The sequence below is a fragment of the Mustela lutreola genome, chromosome 7 (assembly GCF_030435805.1).
Source record: "Mustela lutreola isolate mMusLut2 chromosome 7, mMusLut2.pri, whole genome shotgun sequence".
Lineage (NCBI taxonomy): Eukaryota > Metazoa > Chordata > Mammalia > Carnivora > Mustelidae > Mustela > Mustela lutreola.
In genome coordinates this window covers 147,649,347-147,660,442 of record NC_081296.1, presented here as the reverse complement: position 1 = coordinate 147,660,442, position 11,096 = coordinate 147,649,347, and positions in this window count along the sequence as shown.

Here is an 11,096-nt window from a genome sequence, read left to right as displayed (position 1 = left end):
AGAATCCTCATGTCGGGCTGCTGGAGGATGGGGGGCCTGCCGCTGCCCATGGGAGGAGCCCTGTGCCCACTTCACCGGGCCAAGCTTTGCCGCAGGATTTGGGGCTCTGCACGTCAGCCCCTCAGGTGGCCACAGTCCAGGGGACCCATCAGAATTGGGCTGGGCCCGGCCTTCGTGGGACCATTTTCTTTTCTTTTTTCCTTTTCCCCTTCCTTACCCTTGGGACTCAGGAGTCCTGATTGGTTTCTTTCTGTCCACCTTCAGGGGACCCAGCTCTGCCCTCAGGACAGGGAGCTATGACAACCAAGGTGAGTCTTTGACACCTGTCCCTAGAGTAGAGAAGAGCGGGACCCCTTTCTATACACCTGGGGAGGGGGTTTGTGGAGTTTGAGTAAAGGGTTGCTTCAAAGGACAAACTCCGGGGGTGCCTGGGCAGCTCAGTCGTTACGCGTCTGACTGTTGACTTCCGCTCAGGCTGTGATCTCGGGGTTGAGGGGTCGAGCCCCGTGTTGGGTTCTGTGCTGGGCCTGGAGGCTGCCTTGCCTCTCCTTCTCCATTTCTCCCAAACCCCGGCATCACTCGAGTGTGTCTGTGTGTGCGGTCTCTCTCTTAAAAAAATAAGTAAAAAATAAAATAAAGTAACAAACTGAGAAGCTACTGGTCTTGGTCTTGTTCATCTCCCTTGTTTTACGGGCGGCAACGGAACCCGGGGAAGGGCAGGGTCCTATCCAAAGCCCGCGGAGACCGACAGAGACTGACGGAGACCGACGGAGACCGACAGAGGAGCCGGCTCCGGCGCCCAGGCCATCCTTTTAGATTCTCAGGAAGGTATTTCTCAAGAGCGGGTGACCTCACCTTCCTTCCTGACCTTGGGCCCCACCTTGTGCTGATTTTCATCAACCTTAAGACGTCCGGGTGGCTCAGGCATTGAGCATCTGCCTTCGGCTCAGGTCGTGATCCCGGGATCCCGGGATCGAGCCCACGTCGCTGCTCAGTGGGGAGGCTGCTTCTCCTGCCTCTGCTGCGCCCGCGGCTCATGCTTGGGCGCTCTCTCTCTGTCAAATAAATGAATAAATAATCTTTACTTTCACCAATGCTGCGGGCTACCCTGGGGCCCTTCTCGACAGAGGGGCTGTGAGGACCCTGCCCAGGAGGCTTGGGGCCTGAGCCTTAGTCTTGGGGCAGGGGATGGCTTGGGAATGAAGCATCTGGAGGGGTCATGGGTTCCCTGCCAACCCGTTATCTGCCCAAACCCTGTCCTGCCCTCAGACCCCAAGCGTGATCTTAGACGCCTCCGCTGCTTCTCCTTCCCTCCTCGCTCACCTGCCGCTAGGCGCCAAGTCCTTGAGCACCTGCCCCGCCTCGCCTCTCCTCTGTCTCTGCCTCCTCGGTCCCACCCTCCGCCGTTTGATTTATTGCTACAGCCTTGCCTGGTTTTCTGTGTCTTCCCAGGCTTGCTCCCAGCAGCCGGCGCGCCGTGCTCACATCCAGACCAGACCAAGTCACACCCTGAGGCCAGGGGGTGGGGCGTGCCGCTCAGTAGCTCCCCGTCATGGGCGACGGGGCAAACGGACTTGACCTCATTTCCTACCTCTAGTCAGCCTAGATCATTAGCCGTAGGAAGGGATCCAAAGCCGTGTCCCACCTCAGTGGGGAGGAGCACGGGGGTCAATTAGAAGTGCCTGCCAGGGGCCTGGGAGGGAAGACCAGTGTGTGTGTGTGTGTGTGTGTGTGTATATGCGTGCGCGCGCGCGTGCATATGCTTGCCATCCCTTATTTTAGACATTTATCCCTTACGTGGCACTTAGGCCTTTTATGATCTGACCCTGCCCACCCCCCTAGCGCTCTCTCCCCCTGTTCCTCTCACCCCACCATGCACATGACACCAGGCCTATCTTTCCCTCTGCAGCCTGTGCTTGCTCTTCTCCCCCTGCGCGGAAGCCCCTCCCTGTGTCCCATGTCCAAAGCCCGCCTGGCTCTCCTGCCTCAGTACCAGCACCGCCTCCTCCAGGAAGCTCTCATAGTCTGTCCTAACGGGCCTCTTCCTTCACGGGGCGGCTCGGCCCTCCTCTGGCCTCCGTGGGCTCTGCCTGCTGTTCTCATCGACAGCAGGTTCCCTCGTCCACGCGGCGGGGCGAGATGAGCAGGGCGTGCGGGTCCCCCCTGGAGCCAGCTCCGGCAGAACGAGGCCCGGTCCAGTTCACGTGCTGCGTTGTGGGAAGGGTAAGGACGCAGGAGGGAGGCAGGGAAGAGTGGCCGGGGTCGGAAAGGCCCCCAGGGCATTGACGCCCCATCTCTCATCTCTGCCCCTTCCGTGTTCTGGCTGGATCCTCCGTCTCTTCCGAACCTTCTCCAAAGACTCACAGCTTAGCAGGCAACACAAGACGATTCTCCCCACCCTCCCTATGGAAGAAAAACCCCAGGGAAGAGCTCTGATTGGTCTGCCTGGGCCGGATGCTCACTGCTGGACCCGTCAGCTGGGGAGCGAAGCCATGGGGTGGGGGACGGAGACCCCGGGGCAGGGGATGGAGGGCTGCCCGCTCCAGCCCTGGGCCCCACACGCTGGGTAGACGTGCGGCTGTGCCCCCTGTGCCTGGAGCACAGGGTGTGGGAAGTGAGAGTGAGGGCTTGGGCGAGTGGGCTTGGAGCTCCGGCCAGACACAGGTGCTGCTACTTCCCTGGGGTAGAGACTCTCTGCGTACTAAAGGGCCTGCAGCTGATAATAAGCCATGAACTACTAGCACTTAGGTGTCTCCTCGGGAAGCATTTTGCTATCCCTCCTCCTCAGATGGGAAGAATGGGGTGCAGAGAGGCTGAATGACTTGCCCCAGGGCGTGTGGTTAGCAGGTGGCTGAATCCGGAATGCAAATCCAGCACTGTTTGACTCCCTGGCCCGTGGCTCTTCAGACAAAGGAGCCAAGACTTTTTTTTTTTTTTTTTTTTTAACCTCACAGCTCTGTGGCTTTCAAAGCTTTGAAGGGTGTGGGGCTATGGGAAGGTAAGGTGGGACCTTTCTCCAGATCTGGGGGTCAGCCTGGAGCGCTCTCCTTGCGATTCCTGTTTCTGCTGCCCTGAAGTTTTCTCTGCCTCCGTATGTTAAAAAGAAAGAAAACAATTTAACGACAACAACACAAAAAAACTTAGATCATTTGAAAAAAAAAAAACACAAAAAGTCTGACTTATGTGAAATTTAATTTAATTTATTTTTATACCAGCAGCTGTCAGTTCAAAGAACAACAACAAAGTAGCCATCTGTGCTTAATTTCATCAATCCACTGCCGATGGTCACGTGAGCGTGGCTTTTGGACTGAGGCAGAGCACGTGGCCAGATCACAGCAACCCCCCCCGCCCCGCCCCCACAGGCCCTCCGTCCAGGTGGGGGTCTAGTGGCTCCACTGGAGCAGGGGGGAGGCGGCACCTGGACAGTCGGGCCAAATTTGTTGCCAACGAGGAAAACCCAGCAGTCTCTTCTCCAGACACAGCAGTACCCCCACCCGACTTTTCGTTTTTTGAACCCTGAATTTTCTTACCGACTCCTCCCCGTGGTGAATGGGCAGTTCAGCCCTGCTGAACAGGTGGGGAAACTGAGTCTCGGAGGTCTGTCTCCCCCCAAGGGCACACAGCCGAGAAACAGATTCAAACCCTGGTTTGCTGCGTTCCACGTTCCAAGTAAGCCTGGCAGCTTCCTGAGCCTGGACTACTGCCCACTTTGCTTGGGGTTCGGGGATCAGAGATGGGCACAGGGCGGGAGGGGTGTCTGGGTCACCGATGGAAGCCACTGTCGCACAACAGGAAGCGCGTGACAAAAATGGGGTGCAGCTTGTTCCCCCCGGGGGGTTCCCTCCGCTGGGAGCTGGGCAGGGCAAATTGGGGCTTTGCGAGGAAGGTGGGCGCTGTCCTTCCCCGTTCACAGACCCCAACCAAAAGCCTGTCCATGTGTGGGGAGCCTGCCCAGGGCATGTGAGGAGTGAGTGATGGACGCAGGGTTTGCTCTTAAATACTGGAACATGGTGCTCATGGAAACCGCTAGAAAGTGGAGGAACAAGAAGCCCAACTGCAGGGCTGATCTCAGGACCTCACAGCCCAAGAGCTCAGAGATCAGCTCGGGAAGGAGAAGGACCTGCCCGGGGCCAGTGGGGTCAGCTGTAGCACACTCCTGGGACAGGCCGCCTGGGGCTCCGTCCTCGCCTCGAGGCCAGCCTGTCACCAGTCATGAGGCCATGGCAGCCTGTCTTCTCTGGAGGGGGCTGGGGCTGGGGGGCTTTGCCAGGCCCCGCTTCTTTGTGATTCAAAGACCCAACTTTGGGACTGAGCTGGTCCCTTCCAGGGGCAGTCACGAAATGGGTGACCTGGCAACCCCCCCCCCCCCCGCCCCCATATAAAGATCCCAACCCCCTAGGCAGAATCAGAAGTCCCTGTAGGAATTCCTGGGCAGGTCACAGCTTTATTTACTGCGGAATTAGGAGAAGTAAGAGCGAGCAAGTCAGAATCATTAAAATATAGATCAAGAGAGTCACATTTTTCGATTTGCCATATTAAAGAGAAGGGGGGAAACACGCCAATTGGCTTGTCATCTTCTCATTCAATAACAGATGGCGGCTGAGTCACCGCCCGCGGCAGTCAAGACGCCGCTGTCTGCCGGCTTCCTCGCTGGGGCCCAGCCACTTGGGACCGAGGGGGCCTGTGGGGGCAGAGGAGGAGGTCCACTCCTCCCACCTCTTTGACCAGCCCCATTCCAAGCCCTCACCCCCCTGTACTTTCTTCTCACGGATGGTACTGAGTCCCTGCATGTGCCCACCCTGTGCCCCTGCACCCGTGGAGCCCCAGGCAGGTGGGGGAGATGGAAATTGGGACAAGAATGTGGTACCCTGATGCTAGGGTTGTAGGGGAAAACAACCATGGGAACCAGCAGAAATCCTAACCCAGTCTGAGGGGACTAGGACCAAGGCCCATATAGAACTTGGACAGGGACTTCTTTATCCTAAGGACCATGGAGACAGCCACTCCTGGACCCTCTGATCCCCATGGACTCTGGGTCTTCTTGCCTGGAATCTGCTCCTTTCTACCAAATTCCCTGCCTCCTGCCCCCCATGCCTCTACCCCCCTGTTCCCCCACTCACCATTTCCTCTAGTCCCTACCACATGTGCTTGCTGGGCACCTGCCACCTGCCTGGCCCAGGGGTGGGCTCAGAGACACACAGTCCCTTCCCTGCGGGCACATCCTGACCCCAAGACAGTCATTTGCATGTCCTTCTCCCTGGCCTGCGGTTTCCCATCACTATTGCTCTGGGGCACTTGTGTGCACACCCCACTGCTGCGGATGTCTCCCAGGTGGGCAGTATGCGTTGGACGCCATCCCACAGAACTCTTGGTGGGCTGAGCAGAGCAGTAGCCATGGCTGCAGGGTCATTTGGAGAGTGGGAGAGGGTCTGTGATGGGCCAATGACTTTTAACGAGGTCTCTTTCAAGGACAAATTTGGAACATTTAGAATTTGTGTAGGAGTTGCATTGAATCTGCGGATGGGTAGTATGGACATTTTAACAATATTAATTCTGTTTCATGAACATGGGCTATCTTTCCATTTGTGCCTTCTTGAAGTCTTATAGTTACCATTATTTACAATGGAATGGAAAGGATCTTTCACTTCCTTGGTTAAATTTATTCCCAAGTATTCTATTATTTTGAATTTGAACGGGAGAGTTTTCTTTGCTTCTTTTTTTTGATATTTCATCACTTGTGCATAGAATCCCCACCAATTTCCCTACATTGATTTTTATATCCTATAACTTTACTGAATTCTTGGGCTAGTTCCAATGGTTTTGTGGTGGGAACTTTAGGATTTTCTATGTATAAGAGCATATCATCTCCAAATAAAGACAATGTTACTTTTCCTTTCCGATTTAGATACCTTTCATTTCTTTGTCTTGCTTAATTGCTCAAGCTGGGACTTCTAGGACCAGGTTGGATAGGAGCAGAAAGAGTAGGCATCCTTGTCTTTCCTGATTGTAGAAGAAATGCTTCCAACCTTTCAATGCTCAGTGTGATGTTAGCTGAGGGCTTGTCATATATGGCCTTTATTATGTTGAGGTATGTCCCAGTTTGTTGAGGGCTTTTATCGTGAAAGGATGTTGTATTTTGTCAAGTCTGCATCTATTGAGATGATGGTATGATCTTTACCTTTCATTCCACTTGGGTTACACTGATTGATTTACAGAGGTTGAACCATCCTTGCCTCCCTGGGATAAGTCCCACTGGGTCATGGTGTATGATCCTTGTAATGTGCTACTGAGAATTTGGGCCACTGGAGATTTGCAGCTTGTACCCCCTGGTCCCTCCCCAGGGGGTCACAGACTCAGCTGGAATCTGGGCCCCATGAACGGAGAGGTCTAGATTTTACAGGACACAAGGCTTTGCTGTGATGGACGATAAATGTCAAAACTCTGGTTTCTGTCACATGCACAGGGAAATAATATCACCTGTGTAAGACAGCCAGGTGCTTCTTACACACCATCACAAGTGCCATGGACACCAATCCAGCTTCATAGAGTGAACCTGGATCTGGGATTCCCAGCTGAGTTTTAATTGACCAGACATTTCTTTTTTAAGCACATTAGAAATAATAACTTATTTGACCTCCAAAACGTGTGTGGAAATGGGCTTTGCTGGGTCCCAGCAGTGGGAACAAACAAATACCTTCCTTCTCGATCCCTTGGACTCCTCTTGAGGCAAATGGAAGGAGCAGTCCCTATGGCCTGAGTTGTGGGGGGACCCAACAATGTAGGATGGGCCTGCCCAGCAGGGGGGCTGGCCCCCTAGAAGGAAGACAGTAGCAGCACTGGGTTTTTGGATCACAGGTGTCCCTGGGAAAAGTGTTCAGAATGTCTGGGTCATAAGGCTCCCCCCCAGGAGCCCAACGTTGGGATGTTTGTATCCAGATGTTGCTGCTTCTCCATGGCAGTGTCTTTGCTCTCAGCGCTGGTGTCACAGGAGGAGCAAGTCTGACCCCACCTGGCATTGGTTGGTAACGGGCAGTCACTTTCGCCACCCCTCCCCCGCCTGGACGTCCTGCTTGGCCTGGAACTCCGGGCTGCCTGCTCCGGCCTTAATAGACTCTTCAGGTCTCTGGGATGAATTATGAAATTCTTTGCATTTTTGCTGCAGCGACATCTGGTCTTGTTGACCCACAGCCCTTGATGAATGGGTGATGAAGTCTTTTTTCCCGTCTCCCTTGCTGGCTGTGTCTCCCACCTGTTTGAAATCAATATTCTCTGGTCAGTATTCCTCTGCACTGTGCCATAGTCCAGTCTCACTCCAGACAGCTCCCCATTAAAGCATTGGCGGGCGGGTCCCCTCCCTGCTGGTCCAGCCGGCGACACGGCTTCTGGGGTCTCAGTTGGAAGCTCGCTGGGCCCAGTGTTGGTGGGCATTCCCTCTTCACCCAATGTCCCCCGACGCTGACAATCCAGCAGTTCCAAAACCTCACCCTCTCTCTCCAGGTCTGCTCCTCTTGGCTTTCTGATTTCTGCACGGGTCCCTACCACCCACCCAGTCACCAACCAAGAAACCTGCATGCCTACAAGGTCACTGACACATTTTATGGGGTTCCATCCTAAACGTTCTAGGCCGCTCCCTCTTTTCTCCTGTTTGTAAATCCTGTTGAGGAACTCTGTGATTTCCCCATCTCTGACCGCATTCCTTCCTGAGCTGTCCTCCTGACAAAGACACGAATAACCCGAGACACATCTCACACATTCGCCACCCCACCCCCCACCCCCAAAGGTGAAGCCTGGGGTCATGAGCATTGCGTGCACCTTGCTTGGGACCGTCCTTCTGCTCCCAGCATCTCCCACTTGCTCCTGGTCTTGAGGTGGGCTTCTCTCAGTTAAAAACACCCTTTCCACCCTCTTGAGTCTCAGAGATGCCAGTGACTCTTTCAAAATCTGCGTCCTTTCTGGATTTAATCCGTATTCCTTCTGTGTCTTACAGACAGATACTTCTGGTGATTCCCCTCCCTCCAGCTTAGAGCAGAGAGGCCAGGAGTTGACTCAGGGGAGTCACTGCGGTGGGGACTTTCCCAGGCCCCTCTGCTCCTCAGTGGAGCCTCAGAACTAGCTCTTGCCAAGGGACCTGAGGGAAAGGGTGCTGTGCCCTTCCAGGCTTGGCCCCTAGCTTGTAGGACTCCCACCTCTCTTCTGCCCTTTCACAGGCCGATGAGCACAGAGCTCAGAGTCTTGCTGGAAGATGCTAGAACTCCATAGGGGCACGAGTCTGGGAGTCTGAATCAGAGCTTAGAGGAGAGCTACCCACTAACCAGAAATGCCTATTTGGGGCTTTTCATCAGAGAAAGAAAAACTTCTTCTATGAGGATGCTTTTGAGTTGGTTTATGGCAGCAGCTAACATTACCCTACATCAAGGATAAGCAAACCACAGCCCAAGGTCCGAATCTACCTGCCACTTACTTTTATAAATAAAGATTTATTGGAACACCTGCCCGTTCACTTACACGGGGTCTAGGGGCACTGTCCAGCTACGACGGCGGAGTCAAGTAGCTGTGACAGAGATCACGAGACCCGCAAGGCTAGAAACTCTCTGGCATTTTACAGAAAAAGTTTACTGACTCCTGCTTTCAACGAATGTACTCTTCTGTATTATTTGATTATTTGATTCAAATCAAGTCAGTGTTGGATTCCTCTACCCGATGAAGCTCTAAAACATAATCAGTGAGTCTGTCTACGTCATGTCCGGAGACCACCTAGCTCGGTGTAAGTCGAAAGAAAACCGTTTCGTGGGTGAACGGATCGTGCTGGACGGTCGTGGGTCCCACTGACACTCCATGGCTGAGTCTCCCAGGAAAAACCGACATTTCCTTCCGTCACGCTTTACGCCTCAGATATTGGGCCCTGCGGAGGGTCTTCCACGGCTCTGCCAGCCTCCCTTGTGGGGAAAGGTAGCATAACCTGGGGAGAAGGCTTCTCCCACCTCCTCCCAGAACCGTCTGAGAGGCCAGAGGACACTTCCCGCTGGCGCTCAGAGTCCTGGTGCACGGACGGGGGGTATGACGCTGTGTTCTTGCGCACGAGCCTCTGTAGGACCCCTCCAGGAGGGATTCCCCCAAAGACTCGCGCGTGTGTGTGTGTTTGCGCGTATGTGCTCGTGCGGAGTGGGCTGATTGCGCAGTGCTAGGGGCCCACATCAGTTGGCAGGAGCAGAAAACAGTGAAATGTGGGCCCACGTGTGTTCACTAAGCGAACATATCAGTGGACGTCTTACCAGGCTTTGAGCACAGTCTCGAGCTGGGCAGGTTGGGGGAGGGGGTTGGGAGCGTGATGAAGCTGGGCCCCTGGTCTCCTGACGCTGGGGTTCAGTGGGGTTAGACCATGGACAGAGGACAGTGGTTCTCTCTTGGCTTAATCCAACCCTTGTCCCTCCACCCGATGTCCCATGTTCTGGAAATAGAAGGCTACTCTGCATACAGAAAAGCCTTTCATATTTAATTTGTTCTTGGGGTTTTTAAACAAAGATATACAAAACTGTCTGTGGGCGCTGATGTAACCAGATTGAGGAAGGTCCGCTAAAAGCAAGGTCATGTATTATTTTAGTGGGCTCGAGAGGCTGGAACACGGGTGAGCATTGGACTTGCACTCAGCCCCTTGGTCTTGGTGACTCGCGGCCTCCGTGCACAGAGCCAAGCCCCTGGGTGGGAGAGGAGGGGGCAGGAGGGGAGGGACCGTCCATGAGTCAAGGTGGGGGTTGGGAGTTGAAAGACTAAGAATAAAGGATAATACTATAGGCTTGACTGACCCCGACCCCTGACCCCTGGCATCTCGAGCCCTTGGAATCTACCACATGCCCAGACCAGGGCTTCTGGGTTCCTCCTACGTCCCATCTGAGACCAAGCGGGTGCTCTCTCTCATCTTGTGGGTAAGAGAGAGATCTCCCTTGGGGAGATCTCCCACCAGCTCCCCCAGAACACTGGCAGGGTTTCTGAGAACCCCACGAGTGTGACCCAGGACACCACGTAGAACCCCATCCCCATGCAGGTGACAATACCACGTGTCAAGAAGCCCTGGCAGAGTGCTAGAGCATTCTGTAGTCTTGTTTTGCTTTAGACCTCTAGAAGATGGTCCTCAGGGGCTTACAAAGAATGCATTGCTTAAACAGGGTGATGGAGTCAAAACGGACAGATGGCACGGGCCTCACCTTTTGCATCTACCTAAAGGGACTTACAACTCAAGCCAGCCAGGATGGACCCATAAATGAGCTAAAGCCAGGATCAGCAAGACAGATGCCTCCTCTGGGAACATGAGTGGGTCCACAAGGCACTGAGAGTCAACTAAGGCACAAATGTAATCATGAGTGGGCCATTCTAGATGCTACGATACAAGCCTCGCCACCCACCCTGCAGGGTGGAGAAGGACAGTCGGTGACTTCAGCAAGACGCCGTGCTCCCTGCAGGCTCTGGGACCCCGTCTCTGCACGGCCTCCTCCGGCTGCTTCCCAGGACTCTGAGGCTCTGGTGAGCAGGAACCTGGCTTGCAGAAGACATGAGCGCAAGGAGCCTTGGGGCCAGTCCAGCGGGGCCAGCCTCCCCCTGGAGCAATGAGAAATCAGAGATCGGAGAGAAGAGCTCACCCAAGGTCACCAGACTGAGGCTGCATTTCTCCATTCTCCATCCAATTAGCTAAAAATAAAATCTGAGAACTGCCCACCTGTGCATAGTGCTTAGTGGCTGGCAGGTGGCAAAGCATTCTGCTTCCGTCCTGACAATGATGCTGGGAGGTAATCGGGGCGGAGACTTTCATCTCATTTTGCTGATGAGGAAACAGGTATATGGCGAAGAAACGGCTCCTTGGAGATTGAAATTTCGATGCCAGCGCACAGACGTCCTGGATGCTTCCTCCCTCTCTCCCTTCTCCATCCTCCCCACACCCGGACCCTTCCTTGCTTCCCGCATTAGGCTTATACCGTTCCCACTGAGCTCCCTGCAGACAGCAGAGCTCTCAGAGATGTGACGACATTTGGGGACAGTGGGTCCAGACGCCTTGCATGGAGGATGAGGGCACAGAGTCTCGGAAACACCATGTGACCTGCCGG